At 35.6% G+C, this 17213-nt stretch overlaps 1 protein-coding gene across 5 annotated transcripts in view; it reads left to right on the forward strand.

Annotated features, from left to right (window-relative positions):
• The window catches only part of Cntn4 (contactin 4), a 1000475-nt gene that overhangs the window by 158312 nt on the left and 824950 nt on the right, over nucleotides 1-17213 (forward strand). The window contains exon 1 of one of the 5 annotated variants that reach the window (XM_026788154.1): nucleotides 530-548. The exons of the other annotated variants lie outside the window; for them this stretch is intronic. The gene's annotated coding sequence lies outside the window, so the exon portion shown is untranslated. Of the gene's footprint in view, nucleotides 1-529; nucleotides 549-17213 lie in introns of those variants that run through there. 5 annotated transcript variants of the gene reach the window in all.

Genomic DNA, 17213 nt, shown 5'->3' on the forward strand with positions numbered 1-17213 from the left:
TCTATCTATCTATCTATCTATCTATCTATCTATCTATCTATCTATCTATCATCTATCTATCTATTTGTCATCTTTGCATTTATTATCTGTTGTTTATCTAAAATGAAAATAACAATCCACTGACAGAAAATCTGTCTTTGACTACATGTTCTGTAATCCATTTATCTCCTTTATAACTTCTGTTAGTGCAAAATAGAAGCATATCTAAAATGTGTAAAATGTGTGGGCTACACAGAATCAAAATCCTTGTTCCCCAATTTCTTTGTTGTTGTTGTTAGAATAAACATCTCATGGCAGTTTTTTCTACTCTGATAACATAAGGAGAGAGGAAATTAAATGACTCTTATTTGTGATTAACAGATTCTCCACTGGCCTGCAAGGTAGTAAGAACTCCCAGTATCCCAATGACAAGTCAGCCAAGCAAGCATTTATCAAAATGTCTGCTGCCTTCATTGCCCTGCCTCTAAAGGAACTGGACTGCCTTAAGAAAAAAGAATTCCACACTGAATCCTCAATGGAGAATCACAGAAATCAGCAAAGTTTTCAAGGTGTGCCCTTCATAGGCAAGCAAAAATAAACCGCACATTAGGAGAATTAGTGCTTAGAGGCTTTTGTTTAATCAGTGGCTAGTTGGGTGGTGATTACACAAATTCACTGCATTAAATTTAATCAGGGATGTTTCTGGCAAAGGGAGGCAAGCTTACTGATTAATTCATTTATATTCTTGAAATAAGATATGTTCTCCTGGATGAATCTCCTTAGTTTGGCGAGTCCACACTATGCATGCCAGCATCTCTAAATGATTCTTTGTTCATAGGCCCAGACTAAGTTGAGCACTGAGTACTGATTAGCACTGAGTACTGATTGGATGACTCAGAATGATAGTCAGAAAGTGGCACTGTTGGGGTTCATCACTGCATACATTGTCAAAGAATTGGTCAGCAAGTGCCTGTAAATACTTCAGGTTCTGGTGTCAATTCTTATAGTTGCCTTAAGAAATCAGCCAAACATGCCTGGGAATATCATGATAAAAATGAGATCTTCCAAAGGATTATACCTTTCTTCAATGCATTGCTAAATTAAGGCAGTTATATCTAGGGTGTAACAGGTTATATTAAAACTATGATTTAATGGATTATAAGGTTTATTTCCTTATTTTAAAAATGAAGCTCTAGAGTTGACAGTTATATGGAAAATAATATCTCAAAAAGTCTTGAACTGGGTGTCACTCATTGTGTGCCCAATATCTAGACAGGGACAGAGAGGAAGGAAGGAATACGTAGTATTATGTGAAATCATCTGCTATAAATATATCACTTGGCTTTAAGCATGAGAACAAGTCAAGAACACATATACTAACATGTGGAAAACCTTTTGTGTCCACAGGTAATTTTCAGGGCACATTGGGAAAGGAATATGTGAAACACCTGGGTTGTGTACTGTATCTGTGGGTCTGTACACACTCCTGATGACAAGGAGGAGAGGATATGTTCACTGTGGTCATAGTGTATCAGGAACCATATGATTTGTTTGAGGAAGAGTCAAGAAAATGAGACCACACAGGGCAATTACATCCCTTTGTGAGCCCTGGGGAGGGAGGCAGGATGTGGCTCAGCTCTCTCCGATCTGTTCATTTCTCATAGTTGAGCTTCCAGCTCAAGTGCAGAGTTTAATATACAATTCACCAGCCTTGTCCTATGGAAGGCATTAATCCTTACAGGATTGTGCTGATCATTGTTCCTGCCTAAAGATCTATGTCTACGGCTGAACCTTTCTACGTTTCAGCTTTCTAGAAATCTGAGTGGATCTTGTGAAATTAGGCTGGTCTTAGCTTTGATGACACTGTAACAGGGAGAATACAATTCATACATGTTGTTTTGTGACCTGTTTTGTGTGAGGTCCTATATAATATATTTTGCTCTCCAGAAATAAGGGTTAGTGAGGTGGATTATTCTGCACCTTGAATTAAATGCAAAATGATATCATATACCTCGACAATGTTGTTAGTGTCAGCAAAGACTCACAGGAAGCCACGCTGTTTCATACCTGGAATCTAATCATGAATCTCATGCAGAAATGTGTTCCTGAATGAACCTCATGCTTTGTTATTATAGTTATCATTTTGAAGATAAAAAATTAATTTATATCCTGACCCTGAAGTAAAGATACTGTACAATCCCTTTTCCTTACTTTATTTCTTGAACAAGCTCATAAAAGTATTTACACTGTGAAGATAAAATGTGTTAATGTTAGCATGTTCCACAAGATTAATTACCAGTATTCTGAAATAACAATTATATGTATTTATTTGTTTGTTAAATTAGTTTGTTGGTAGTTCATCAGTTTGTTAGTTCAGTTTAGTTAGTTAGTTACTGTACCGGTATGCCAAGGAGCATGTATGTATATCAGAACAATATCAGGGAGCTCGTTCTTTTTTCCACTGTGTGAGTCCAGTGATTTGAGCTCAGGCCCTTAGGCCTGGCAGCAAGTGGCTTACCAGCCGCCATGTAGCCAAATCATTGTCAGAAAAGTGCTCGTTAGATCGTTGAAGAACAAACTGTGTAATTCTATATGACGAACAATTTAGATTATTGGCTAACTGTGTACATCCTTGCTTCTGAATTTGCTGCACTGTTATTTTGCAACAAAATCAACACTGGTGTCTTAAACTGTGGAATATGCCTTACTTGATTTTTAAATGAAGAGGCATTTACTACCTCTGACTGAAGAATCCTGTATAACTATTTTATATGAGATTTATCCAGCAAATATCTTTCTGTAATCCACAAACATATCATGTTATTACTTTCTATATATATCAGAAATGTAAATCATGAATAACCAAGACATAATACAGTGAATACTAAAACGTCATTAATGTCTTGCATTTCACAATAACATTTGGAAATATGGGAACACGATCATAAGTTTTTAAGTATCAAAAGCAGGTTAGCCTGCAAAACAGTGTAGTTCTAAATTTCTAATCATCAGAGAATTTAATCATGAAAAATGTTATTAAAATATTAAAATCTTATGTTAAATTTAATGAGTACTTTCTTGATTTAGCTTTACTATTTTCTAAAATAAAAACTATAATTTTTCTGATTATAAAAGTAATAAAACTCATTGTAGCTATTACAAGCAAAATAAAAAACTACAGATTGTTTATTAATTTATAATCATAATTTCTAAAATTACCTTATTAATCAACTTTCTTTTATAAGGAAAACTTTCCTTTGGGTATTTATGGTTTGTGTATTGAACACCCTCTTATTCAATAATTAATATGCTTTCATTGCCAAAGCCTAGAGGCTTTTTTCATCATTCTTATGGACCTGTCTTCTGAAACATGTACATCCATTGACTAGAGTTATTGCCATCTCTGTTACTAATGAAGAATTGTAATCTGCCCTTTATAATTTGTGTATCAATACTGCGCTTTGAACAGATGGTCAATTATGGTTCATATATGGGAAAGGGGTGACATTTGAATCAGAAGTACAGAGTAATTTACTGCTACATATTGAGTTTGAGTCCAGCTAGAGTTAGATGAAAGTCTATCTAATTAAACAAACAAACAATAAAACCATAGTTTAGTGAACATTCTTGTGAACATTAGTTTGTGCTATGAAAATATTGCCTGATGATAGTTGTGGTTGAAGTTAAGCATTATAAAACACCGCATTTATTTTACTTTTCATTGAATATTGATGTGAAATCATTTTCTTAGATATGTTTCAGCTCTTTAGCTTAATAGTTGGTTTCATAATTATTCACTGTGTGACTATGAGTATTTATTTATAGGAAAACGTATTTCAATGTTATTAGATTCACCACACAATCTTTAGTGTGTTTTGTTTGTTAATAAATTATACCTTCTCTCTAGAGAGGAGTCAGTATTTGTACTCTCAGATATTGGTTTTTTATTATTGTATAGTCAAATCAAAACAAGCATTAGTAATTTCGGTCCCATGAGTTACAGGGAAGTTGTGAAGCTTTATAAGGTCCTTTGTAGATTTCTCAGTGCCAGAGCTTGTCCCTGCATATCTTCCTAAAGTTAAGCTGTGTGTTTCTGTAACTACAGGTCTGTACGGCTTGAGGCATATGAAAAATTAATTTATAAAACATCTCTGTGTGATAGATCCAAAGTAATTACATAGTTCATGTAAGCTAGGAACAAAATTGAAATTAATGTATAAATTTTTGTTTTTATTTATTTATATATTTATTTATTTATTTATTTATTAAAGATGTCTATCTCCTCCCATTTCCCTCCCACTCCCCTCACTTCTCCTCTCCTTCCTTCTCCAGTCCTAAAAGAAGTCAGGGTTCCCTGCCCTGTGGGAAGTCCAAGGTCCTCCCTCCTCCATCCAGGTCTAGGAATGTGTGCATCCAAACAGACTAGGCTTCCAAAAAGCCAGTACATGCAGTAGAATCAAAACCCAGTGTCATTATCATTGGCTTCTCAGTCCACCCTCATTGTCAGCCATATTCAGAGAGTCCAGTTTGATCACATGCTCGTTCAGTCCCAGTCCAGATGGCCTTGATGAGCTTTCATTAGATGAGTCCCTCCTTCTCCCTGGGTGGACGCACCCTTGTGGTCCTGACTTCCTTGCTTATGTTCTCCCTCCTTCTGCTCTTCATCTGGACCTTGGGAGCTCAGTCCAGTGCTCCAATGTGAGTCTCTGTCTCTATCTCCATCCATTGCCAGACGAATATCATTGGTGATATTCAAGATATTCATCAGTGTGGCTATGGGACAAGGCCAGCTCAGGCACACTCTCCTCTGCTGCCCAAGGACCTAGTTGGTGACATCCCTTTGAGCACCTGGGAACCCCTCTAGAGCCAAGTCTCTTGCCAACCCTAAAATGGCTCCCTTAATTAAGATATCTTCTTCCCTGCTCCCATATCCACCCTTCCTCCATCTTTTCTTCCTTCTTTCCTTCCTTCTTTCCATCCATCCTTCTTCCTTCATGTCAGTCAGGCTGTCTGCCTGTCATATCCAAAGTCAGAAATCTGTCTGTCTGTCATATCACAAGTCAGTGGTCAGGTAATCATCAGGTTTTGAGTTGCTATGTACAAGCAAATTCTTATTAAAAGACTTTCAAAAACATAAAAAATCAAAAATAATATTATTGCATGTGTATCAACAATAGTGTGTTTGGAGTATATGTATCTCTGTGTGTGCGTGTGTGTGTGTTCACATGTTCTTATCCAGTGAGATGCAAAATACTTTCTTTCGGGCAAGGAAGATGATGATTACAATGTATGTAAAAACATTTGCATCATGAACCTAACAATGTTAATATGTATAACAAGTACCTATTTAATAGGCTCAGCAGCCTAGATAAAATAATCACTACTGGTTCAGTAATAATCACGTCTCAAGACAGTAGTTTTTTGAAAATCTTGCTCTGACCTTTGCATGGGTATGCATAGATGCTTGCACAAAACATTTGTAACACACACACACACACACACACACACACACACACACACACCGTGTACACACATTTGCATACCATTTACATACACATTTATGTACACACATTAAACCACACTACACATGTATGCATACCATACATGCTTACACCACACACTTAAACACCTCTACACACACACATGCATACACACACATGAACCATATACAAATCCACCCACCTGCACACATGCATACTTATACACCTCACATAAATATACCATCACACACACACACACACAGCAAATTCAAATATAAATCACAGATACACACACATTACACATTCATATATACCACATACATGCATTTTTAAGAGATATTTTTTAAGTTGCTTTGCATTATAGAAAATGATTGTATTAGTCTGATAAGACCCATTGAGTTGGTTTTCTTAGTCATTGATTTTAGAGTCCTTTAATTTTACTTCTTAGCCTCATTTTTGCCAAGTGTTATAGCTGATGAGTTATGATTTGATATGAGGCAACAATTTTGTTTTGTAATAAGTTGGTAATACAGGTAGATATTGTATTTCTGGTTGATACCATATTTGAATCTTCATAGTTGGTCTATAGATTTCTTAGATCCACCCACATAACACAGAAATTCCTTAGCACACCAATGACCAGGACTACATTTTACTTTTCTCCTTTCTACCTATTCCAATGTGTAATGAAAAGTACCAGGGTTTGTACTCTAATACACCTATTTTTTAATTGAGTCTCTTCCACTTATCCAGATTCATAATTAATTCCTTGAATCTCAGTTTCTCTGTATAAGTGGATATGATAATATTTACCCTGATGTGCATTAGAACGAAAACAAACACAACAAATAAAACTTTCTTTCTCCTTTCTCCAATGTGTGATATTTAGCTTTGTTCTAATTTTATGTGTGCAATATAAGTGTCCTCTGGAAGCTTTTGTAGGGAACTTACTATTGCGTATCTTTGGGAAGATTAATGAACATGTCTCTTCTGTGGAAGCCATATCAGGCACTAATTTTCATCCACATTCAAAGATTCATTCAGGACATTGCTGTTTTCCAAATCTATGAATTTCTTAGACACTATGTTTGTTTACTTGTCACTTCTAACCCCAAACAAATGCTTTTCCTTGTTTTAATTTTCCTCTAATTCTGTTTACATGCCTCTTCCTTTTATGGTTAAGTGACAACAGTAACTGGAACATGTCATTTCTATTGTTACAATTACCTCCAGCGATATTTTCCACACATTAGAAGGTTAGAGATGGCTGCCTTGATAAAAGAAGGTTCAAAAGGTATCCCAGTAGGAGGAGAGAGATGAAATTCAAAGGAGAGAGAAGTTCTATGAACATGACCCAAGATAAAGAAAACCTGTACAATAAAGCTAAGACTTTGCTTTCAAGCTTCCTATTAAAGATGTTACATACTAGCCAGAGTTCTAGTCCAGATGCTATAGTGGTTAACTCCTCTGGTTAGAACATAGTCTTAAGAATTCAAAACTAGTAATAAAACTCTATTAGAGTTCTAAAGATCTGTAATAAATCTTAGTAAAAGATCTGAATCTGAGGATTTAGGGTGATAGGCAAAAGCATGTGGGAAAGACAAATCTAAAACTCTGGTGCTCAAAACAACTCAAAATACACATTTCTTTGTTAGAATTTGGAGGGATTATGAGTTACCACATATGAGTAATAATGCAATAATATTAAAAGTGCATGAACAAAAATGTTTTCTGTTTATCAGATGCATTAGAATACCTAGTGTGTATTTCATATAAAGTTTTAGGTTACTATTTTATCAAATATATAAATATGTACAAACTTGTTATATTTAACAAATATATATATCTATGTTATGTGTTAAATGTATATGTATTTTATATGTATATTACAGATATATATATATACATATATATATATATATATGCCATAACGATAGCCATAAGTGTTCTTAACCACTAAGGTTTCTCCCCATGCCCGCTCCTGAATATTTTTATATCTCCTAAAGTGAATAACTATTATGTGACTCTCTTCCTGGATAAACCAGTGTTTAAATGATATCTTAAAAATCACATGAACACAAGCAAATATGAGGTAGATAATACTTCTGTGCATGTTTACATTGAATCTTCTTAATTGAATATTATTACAAATACTAAACAACTTGATTTTTGTTATATAGTGATTCTGTGAGCTAAACCCTGTTTTCTAGGCTAGTCTTGCTAGTCAGGTAAATTGCACAGCCACATGTTTTATCTTCTCAGCACTGGGATTATGATGTGTGTGCTATCATGCCTGCTTTTTTTTAAAATTTAAAACTTGGGTTTTGGTTTTTGACAATATCATGCATCAATACTCTATTTACATGAATTTTACCCTTTCCTATCCCCCTACAACTTCTTGTATTTCACTACCTCACTTTCAAATTCATGAGCTCTATTTGGTATTGCTCACATATATGGGTTTAGGGCTGACCAAGTGGGGATGATTAGAAGGTGTGTCAGAGGTCTCTTCCCTAGAAAAGACGCATTCTTTCTTTCTCTCTCACTATACACTAATTGTAAGCTCTGTATAGGGGTAGAAACTTGTGAGATTTCCCCATTCATGTTAGCATACCAACTGATGCAGTCATTTTGCAGATTTTGTTTAGGGAAACAAGCTTTCCACTCCCTTTTCCACAGTTTTGTAACCTTTGGGTGTAGAGATTGTGATATAGATGTATCAGTTAGGATTGGGTATCACATTGTCAGTTATTCTTTTCATTTTGCCCAGTTGTTGCTTTTTGTGATGATCTTCCCCCAAAAAAGCTGCTTTGATGAGAAGAGAGAGCTGCACTTACATAATCATGCGAATAAATGTGTAGAATGCAGCTATAAAGTATATTGTCTTAGGACAGTGGCAGTAAGTTTTACTCTAGGGTCTGTGACCAGTCATAAATAGTTGGCCATTTATAGTATCAGACATGAAGTATCTCCTATTGAGTTCCTTAATTTCAACTAGACAGCTGTTGTTTGCCTCCAAGATAGAAATGCAACTCTTGCACTCTTAAGGACATCTTGCTATGCTGGTCAGCTTTGTACTCTATAGACTTTACAGCTGGATAGGACTGTTGATTGCTTTTCTCCCTTGTAAGCTGGCAACGTTCCACTCTGGATTTTTCACATGGTTTCTGGAGAGAAAACTCAGGGTTTCTTACTTAAGAAACAAACACTTCACCTACTGAGATGTGTTGGTAGCATCCCTTTCTCCGTTTAAAATCTTCCATTTCATAATGATAAAACATAGATGACTGCAAAGAATTGTTTTCAAAGAAGCCTTGTGCCTGTGGTAGTCTACATCCTTTATAAAAGTTAAATAATAGGCTAGATTGTATTTTTAAAGATTGATAAGTTTGCTAAAATCAGACCAAGAAGAGTAAGACAACAAACAATAGAGTGCTATGTTTTAAAACATGTGTATTTTCATCAAGAGAGTTTTACAATTATAAAAATCCACAAATGGCTTCATGAGTCACTTCAGAATGTGATATAAACTCTTTTTTCTCCCTTTGTATTAAGCATGTGTATCGGTAGCATGGCATCAGTCTGATTTAACGATCAGCAAAACTGTCTATTCACCAAATATTTCAGATATCAAGAAAGTGACTCTAATTTTGCAGTATCATGTAAAGCATCATGCAGCTTTAGAAACAATCAATGAAGCTAAAGAAACATCCCCCCCTCAATGGTTTACTGAGAAGCACAGAAAAGAATGCAGCCTTCTGTAGCCTCTGCTTGCCAGAAAACATAATCCCTTCTTAGGCTTGTTCTTACTTTTTTCCTTTCAGGATGCTGATTTGTTCTAGTGCATCCAGAATAGGTATTATTTTGCACCTTTCAGTGTCTTTGTGTTGAATTTTCCTGTGTAGAACACACATGTGAATGATTATCCAGCTTTCTGCTGATTCCATTGTTGTCAGATTCTCATTCAGATGAGCATATGCACTTTGGCTATCCTCCTGATTTGTCCTCCTCTCACTTGGGATACATTGATTATCTCCCATTGTAGGTGAAACACACCTACCTGGCACATTTGTACTTACTTCTGCCTCTGTTTGGAGACTCAGCAAATTCAGCACAATGCTATTTATTGAACTTATCGGTCAATTCTTCCTTCCTTGCATGACTGAGTCATTCAATGGAATCAGCACAATACGAGAAGCAGACAGGATACCAACTTAAATATTTTTAACAGAAAATTGAAAATAAAAATGCAGACCAAATTTGAAGCCCAATAATCCACATACTATATTTCCTAAATGGGCCCCCTCTCTGTATGTCATTTAGTATCTAAAAAGATACATAGAAAATTTAATGTACAGAAAATGATTTAAAAAAATAAGGGAAGCCAATAGCTTATGTAGAAAATCTACCCTAAGGAAACAAACAAAAATATAATCAATAAAGAAATAAAAATCAAAATGAGCTCATTTTATTTGAATCACAAAACTAATATAAATCAATGAAGTAGTTTGCACTAATTGCTTAGTCTTTGGAACTGACTAAAGACAAACTCTTAGTCTGTGCTTTTCAGCAACCCTCAACAATGTGGCTGGCAACTGACAAGGCATGAGAATAAACCAACAGGAACTCTGGAAACAGGGTAATACTTAGTGATAGAATCTCACTTCCCTGTCAACCAGGCTATACACCCTGCTCTACATGAGTTTTGGAAACCACAGATCTCAAAATAAAGCAAAATTTTGATTAGGGATATGGAGAGAAGCAGAAAGCATAGTTAATAAAGGGGAAGTATTGCTACTTTGTGCATGGAAAGTTCCAATTATATGCAGAGAAGAATGCTAAATAAAATGTCTTACAACATCAAAGCTAAGATAAAGGGTGTTAAATTGACAAGATGATTTTGAATTCCTTATCTTACATGGCTAGTGGTAAAAAAAAAAGAAAAACATTCCCAACTCAGTGTTTTATAGCTACTCAATCACAAAATAGGCTTAATGCATTTCATAATGCTATTAAGAGAGGTAAATAAGTAGGATTTGAGATAAGAGTTTTGTACATACAATAAACATTCTAAGGAGGGCCATCACCATTTCAGTTATTCTAAGTAAATCTGATTCTTATCTTTAGTTTATAATCTCACTGGTGCAGTTATTAAACTTAAAGCTCTTGTTTCCCTGCTAGGTTTGTAGACCAGCTGTCAAAGGCCATATTCATAAGGAAAGAAAACAGAGAACAGTTTTAGATAAGCGAAGAATGCCAACCTAGAGTGTTTACTTTCTATGAATGCAAGATGTCTCACATAGGTTTGATTACAACATCCAAGCATGAGTGACACAAGCATATAGAATGCAAAACTAATATAATAGACACATCCTGTAAATGAAGGATGCTCATTCATTTCTTGACTGCTCAGATTCAAATAATCACACAGAAATTGTATTAATTAAAACACTGTTCGGCCAATGACTCAGGCATATTTTTAACTAGCTCTTACATGTTGAATTAACCAATTTCTATTAATCTATGTATCAGCATGACTCTGTTGCTTACTGGTAAGGATCCAGCATCTCTTTCTTTCGGGAACTACATGGCATCTTCCCAACTCTGCCTACTCTCTCTCTCTATCTCTGTTTGGATTTCCTGCCTGGTTTTATTATGCCATGCTATAGGCCGGAGAAGCTTTATTCATCAACCAATAAAGCAAAACGTATGTAGAAGGACATCGCACATCATTTTTTAAATTTTCCTGACTCTAAAAATGGTCTGTCAGTTACTCTAGGCCTTAGCCAAACTACAAATCACTGAGTGATTGCCCAAATAGCCGGTTGTCTCTGTCATTTCTTGCCCCTTTTGGAAGTTGCTTGATTAAACTTCTTGTTTACTCAAGAAATATTATTTCCCTTCTCAGGTATTTGATGTGGTTGAAGACAAGATAGTCATAGTAAATTTCCTCTCATGACTTAGCCAAGCCATTTTTAATATAAGACTTAGACTCCTTAGGATAGGATAACTATTGAAACATTTAGCATATGTTTCTTTTTTTTTTTTTTTGGTTTTTCGAGACAGGGTTTCTCTGCAGCTTTGGAGCCTGTCCTGGCACTAGCTCCGTAGACCAGGCTGGTCTCGAACTCACAGAGATCCGCCTGCCTCTGCCTCCCAAGTGCTGGGATTAAAGGCGTGCGCCACCATCACCCGGCTCTAGCATATGTTTCTTATTTGATGTTTTTCATGCTGGTTGTACTTCTACTTTTTATGTATGTATTGCCTCTTCTTTTCCCTGGACAACACCTAATATTTGTTCTTATTGTATATAGTTTTGTATTAGGCTTAAAACTCTCTTATTTAGACAAAAGGGGTAGGTTCTGTGAGAACTCCTTCAGCAAATAGCCTTCAAGATAATGGCCCACCTTGGGCATGGTTTCATGTACTATAAATGCAGATGCAAAGCTTGCAAGTAGAAAGTAGAAAAAGACAAGATCTCCTGAGTAAATTGGGAGCATGGGGACCTTGGGGGAGGATTGAACAGGAGGGGAATGGCAGGGAGAGGAGTAGAGAATAATGTAGAGCTCAATAAATATCAATAAAAAAATAAAAGCTTGTACAGCCTCTTGGCTGCTGGATTTGGCTCCAGTCCCCAGAATATGTAGAGGACAGTAGATCACTACAATTTCTTTGAGTTTATCCCCAGATAAATAAACCTTTGTTATACTTTATTCTTGCATATGGTAGAACTCTTTTATATTCCCACAACATCCAAATGAGCATACTGATTAGGAAAGATTATATATTAATAGTATGGCTGGAGTTGAAGAAAGTATCATATTAAAGCAGAATCACTTGTTAAATATTCTGGTTAAAGGAAAAAAATCACAATGGACGAATTGGCAATTTTCAGAGCAAAACAGTGTGCAACCAGCTACCTTGTGTACTGTAAGTTTTAGACAGCACCTATTATGTGATGTCAAATACTGATTCAAGGATTAAGTGAAATGCAATCAATTTTTATTAAAAACCTAATAAAAGTAACAGTCCTCATCCCTGTTTGTTTGTAAGCTTGTTTGTATAATTTCTTGTTGATTGTGTCTACATTTCTGGTTCAGATTGTGATATAGGAATAGCGTCCCTTCTCTCAAATTTCCAGGTATTGAGCCCTGAAAGTAAAATGCTGGCAAGTTAATTTCAGAATTCATAATTCAGCAACATACTATGAGGTCTTCAGCTATTGATTCATTTTAAAGTACATAGTCGCAATCCTAGAAAGTACAAAATACCTCAAAAAAGAAGACAATAGTCATAAACATATACATATATATGTACACACACATATACATATACATGCATAGTGGAAATGCCAAACCCTATTCTGTTCCTTTGTCAGCTTTGAGAACTGAATAAAGTTTGATACTTTTGATACTCAGAGTCACAACTCTTGAAAATACTTCTAAAAACCTCAATGCCAGCAAAGTTTAGTGCCTGACAGAAGCTAGACACATTATGAAAATGACACACATGGTTTCTGTTCAGAACACCTGGGGGAAGAACGTCATCCGGGCATCAACTTCCAGCAGAGGCTCAGAGTGACAGGAGCAGCCTTTCTGAGAAGGCACCTAACTGTCTCCATGAGTGAAAGCTGAGATTTGGGTGCTGTTTTCTACAGCCTTGACAGTTCCTGACTTGCTGGTGAGATGAAGCAGAAAGACTCACTGCTAAGAGCTGGTTGTGACCTAACAAGGCAAGTGAGAAAAGTTTTCCTGGTCACTTAAGAGATTGCATAATCTCAGTTCTAATATTTCTAATAATCGTTTGATTTCTGTGGTTGCTTGGTCGACCTTTAATTTAGACGTCTTTGATGCCTTCTCATTGATTAACAAGTATTACACTGTTCGGCTGAGTATATGAAGCAGTAGTTGGAGTCTTTGCCAAATTATTTAATTTATTTTGAACTTCAGTGTACTCTTTGTCACTGTTAATGAAGGAGGAAGACAGAATTTTCAGCCCAGGGTCTTTGCAAACATAAATAAAATGCCCAGCACATTAACTGCCCGATAACTCTCTGTGACAGTACTGCACATGTTCATCCCCATAGCCCATTTATTTTAAGCCTAAGGCATCTTCAGGGGCTAAACTCTATAATGCTGTGAAACAGTTTGTAATCTCCTTTGTTGACTGTGCATTGTGACCTTATATTGCTCCAAGCCAGTATCTGGTTATTCCCACAGAAATACAGTTATTCTGGTATATTCTAAATCTCTATCATGCCCTCAATCATGCCTGGCAGTATCATTACACAAATATTGCTTTCTGCAAGACAGTGTAAGGAGAGATTGTCATGTGTTTGCTTTAAAAATATTTGGTATTGTCAGATGTTTTCATTTCCCTCTAACCTATCTGTTTATTTCATTAGTAACTGTGTGACTTCATTTGTCAAATTGTTCTTCTGATTGCCTAGAATCCTCTTCCATTCTTGAAATAGAGTCATCCTTTATGGGTATTATACTAGTAATTTGGTACTTTTAAATAACTGGTGTTTTTTTTTTTATAACTGAGATAATACTAACCCCAAAACAAAGATTGGTCTTCTGGGATAGCTAAACGCTCATCTAGCTGGAAAACCCAAGTTGATTTCTGGATTCTATGGTTCAAAGGGAGAACTGATAGCTGGTGGTTACAACTTAACTTCTACAGGACAGCACAATGACCTGAACATACCAACATAGACATCCTCCCACACCAATCACCAATTAAAATTTAAACAAAAATGTGCACATATTCAGAATTTCAACTACCTATTAGTACCTAATATTTCAATGTCCACAATAATCATTATATATATATACACCTACTCCATTTATAAAATTTTCTTTTGAAATTCTGTTATCTCCTTCTATTTTCTAGTTTATTGGGATTGGGATTTAATGGTAATAATGTTAAAAAATAGTAATGACTACTATTTATTGATATTGGCTTGTTCATTTGTTACAGTTCTATTTATATCTAAAATATTTTCTTAAAGATAAGGGTTGATGCAATAGCTAGTATGTATACATGATATGATTTATTTTTCATCTTGTCTCTCAGTGAAACCAGGCAAATCATTTTGCAGATACTGTGAGATGATATGTGTTGCAAAGTACACTTAGATTCATTTTTCACCCAATATTATGTGTTGGCATACAACTTTAATGGCCTCTTTCTGTCATTCCCCCCTTAGTTGTAAGAATGCTGGGGTAATGGTTGTTGGCAAGTGATGAGCAAATAGTGTAAAAAACAAAATGAGATGATCACAACATTTATAAAAATGCTTGTGAAAATGTAGTTGTCCAAAATACGTATCTTGATGCCTTCCAGAATAAGTAAATATGCAATTTTTTTTAAAATATGCTTACTCAAAACCTTTGCACAATGTTCACAGTATCATTGTCTATGATAATCACTCGCAGAGTGGAAAGACCTAAGAATTCTACCAATTGGATGGATTAACAAAGCATGGCTTAGGCTTAAATTTATTATTTGACAACCATAGAAAAGTATGGGACTGTGGTACACATTGTATTTTGTGTGAAATTTAAAAATATGCTAAATGAAATAATCTGACCCTATATATGTAAATGTTCAGAATGTCCCATTCTATCAAGACATAAATAAGGTGTTGAATTCCAGGACCTGGGGATGGAGCAAAATAGAGTTATGGAGTTTCTTTTGGTTGTGTGAAAAAATGTTTGGAAGAAGAAAGAATTTTTGAATTTTGTGACTATAGTAAAAGTTATCAAATAAAGCCCTTAAAATTATAAAAGAAAAATTTTATATTGCTTGGATTTGATGTTAGCAAATATTAAAAATAAGACATTAAATATAATGTGAAATCATCACAGATCAAAATAAAATTGTGGAGATTGTTTTATATTATGAAGAGTATCTCAAGTGTCAATTCCAGGATGATTGACAAATATAGATTAATCTTTGCATACATAATATCAAAGGAACAGTTGAGTGAAAAAGAAATGACAAAAAATTAAAAGCCAAGTTATTGATAGTCTGCTTTGGGTGGGAAGCATCCTCGACAGGTCCATGTGTCTAGGCTTGGTTTCTATCCAGTAGGACTATTTGGGGACTTGATGGGAAATTTATAATTAAGACCTTGAATGGTGGATGTCTGGATCAGGTATTCCCCCAAATAGATACATTTTGTTCCTGCCTTTATGGTTGTTCTCTGTTTTTTTTTTCTTCTATTAAGTTAGCAAACTTCTCCTCCATATCACCCAGTTGCCCTGACATTCAACCCTGTCGTAGTCAGAAAGCTATAAAAGCAGGTGTTGGAGGATGGGCTACTTGGCCCCTTGTTTGTTTACTGGCTGCCCAGATCCTGGTAAATAATCACGCAGAAACTGTATTAATTAAATCACTAGTTGGCCCGTTAGCTCTAACTTTTTATTGGCTAACTCTTACGTCCTAGTTTAACCAATTTCTAGTAATTTATGTTTTGCCACAAGGCTGTGAATTATCTGCTAAAGTTCCTAGCATCTGTCTCCAGGGGCTCCATGGCTTCTCTCTGTATCCGCCCTTCTTTCTCCCAACATACAGCATAGCTTACCCGGCAGTTCTGTTCTTCCCTGCCATAGGCTCAAAGCAGTTTCTTTATTCATTAACCAATAAAAGCAACACATAGAAAGAGCTCCCACACCAAGCAGGTATCTCTTGAGTTGAGACTTCTGAAATCATGATCCAAAATCTGCCCCCCCCCCTTTGTTTTCTTTAAGATATTTGTCACAGCATCAAGAAACAGATTTTGTCAGTAATTATTCATTCTGGGAATACATGCTGTCCCTCACCAAATGTAAACAGTCACAATCCAAGTTTTGTGAAATATGTACATATATCTGCCCCTGAAATTTCCAGATTTATGATGTAGCAAATCATGTCAGGAAGGAAAGACTGCAAAAAAAGGGCAACTTGCTACAGAGCTGATATAAAGAACCATTTCATAGGAAGTTACCTTCTCAACTGAAAGGTGAAGTAGGAGTTCTGCATGCCAGGAGGAAACAGTGAGCTGTGAGACAAGCGTTGCCTTAGTTTAATCCAGAAGATTGAGTAGTTTTACATCAAGCACAACCATGCACCCTGTCCATACTACAAAAAGCTTAGTATCATGATGTTTTGGTCTAGTTTGTAAGCCTTCAATTTTCTCCAGCATTTTTTTTTTGAATTTCTGTTCAGTAGAGGGCATTATAAATATTTTTTTCTGCAAGGCTGAGAAAACACATTTTCCTTTATGAATTTTTCATGCACTCCCTTATGCTTCTGTGCTCTCTGCCCCTTTGCCTGGCCCGAAAACTACTTCTTACTTATCTAGTTCATCCTTTGCTATTTGCCAATGCAAATGTGAGGAGAAAATCAACTGAAATCCCATAGGTGTGTTCACACTGAAAACTGGAGGGGAAAAAGACAAATAGAGTAAGTATCTAGAGGCAAAAAAAACATATGTAGTAAGTAGATATGTGGTCCAGCAGGATGAGAAGACAATGAGATGAGAGAACAATTGGGAAGAAATTACAGTTTACTGTGGAAAATGGATATCAAGCTGATGAATTATTTAAAATTCAAAATACATGCAAATTTTTATTTCACTTAAACATTTTACCTGATTTATTATTGTTTTTCGTTCTCCCTCTTTTCTCTCCCCTCATGTGTATCTGTATTTCTCTCTCTCTCTCTCTCTCTCTCTCTCTCTCTCTCTCTCTCTCTCTCTCTCTCTCT

Source organism: Microtus ochrogaster, unplaced genomic scaffold (genome assembly GCF_000317375.1).
Source record: "Microtus ochrogaster isolate Prairie Vole_2 unplaced genomic scaffold, MicOch1.0 UNK1, whole genome shotgun sequence".
Lineage (NCBI taxonomy): Eukaryota > Metazoa > Chordata > Mammalia > Rodentia > Cricetidae > Microtus > Microtus ochrogaster.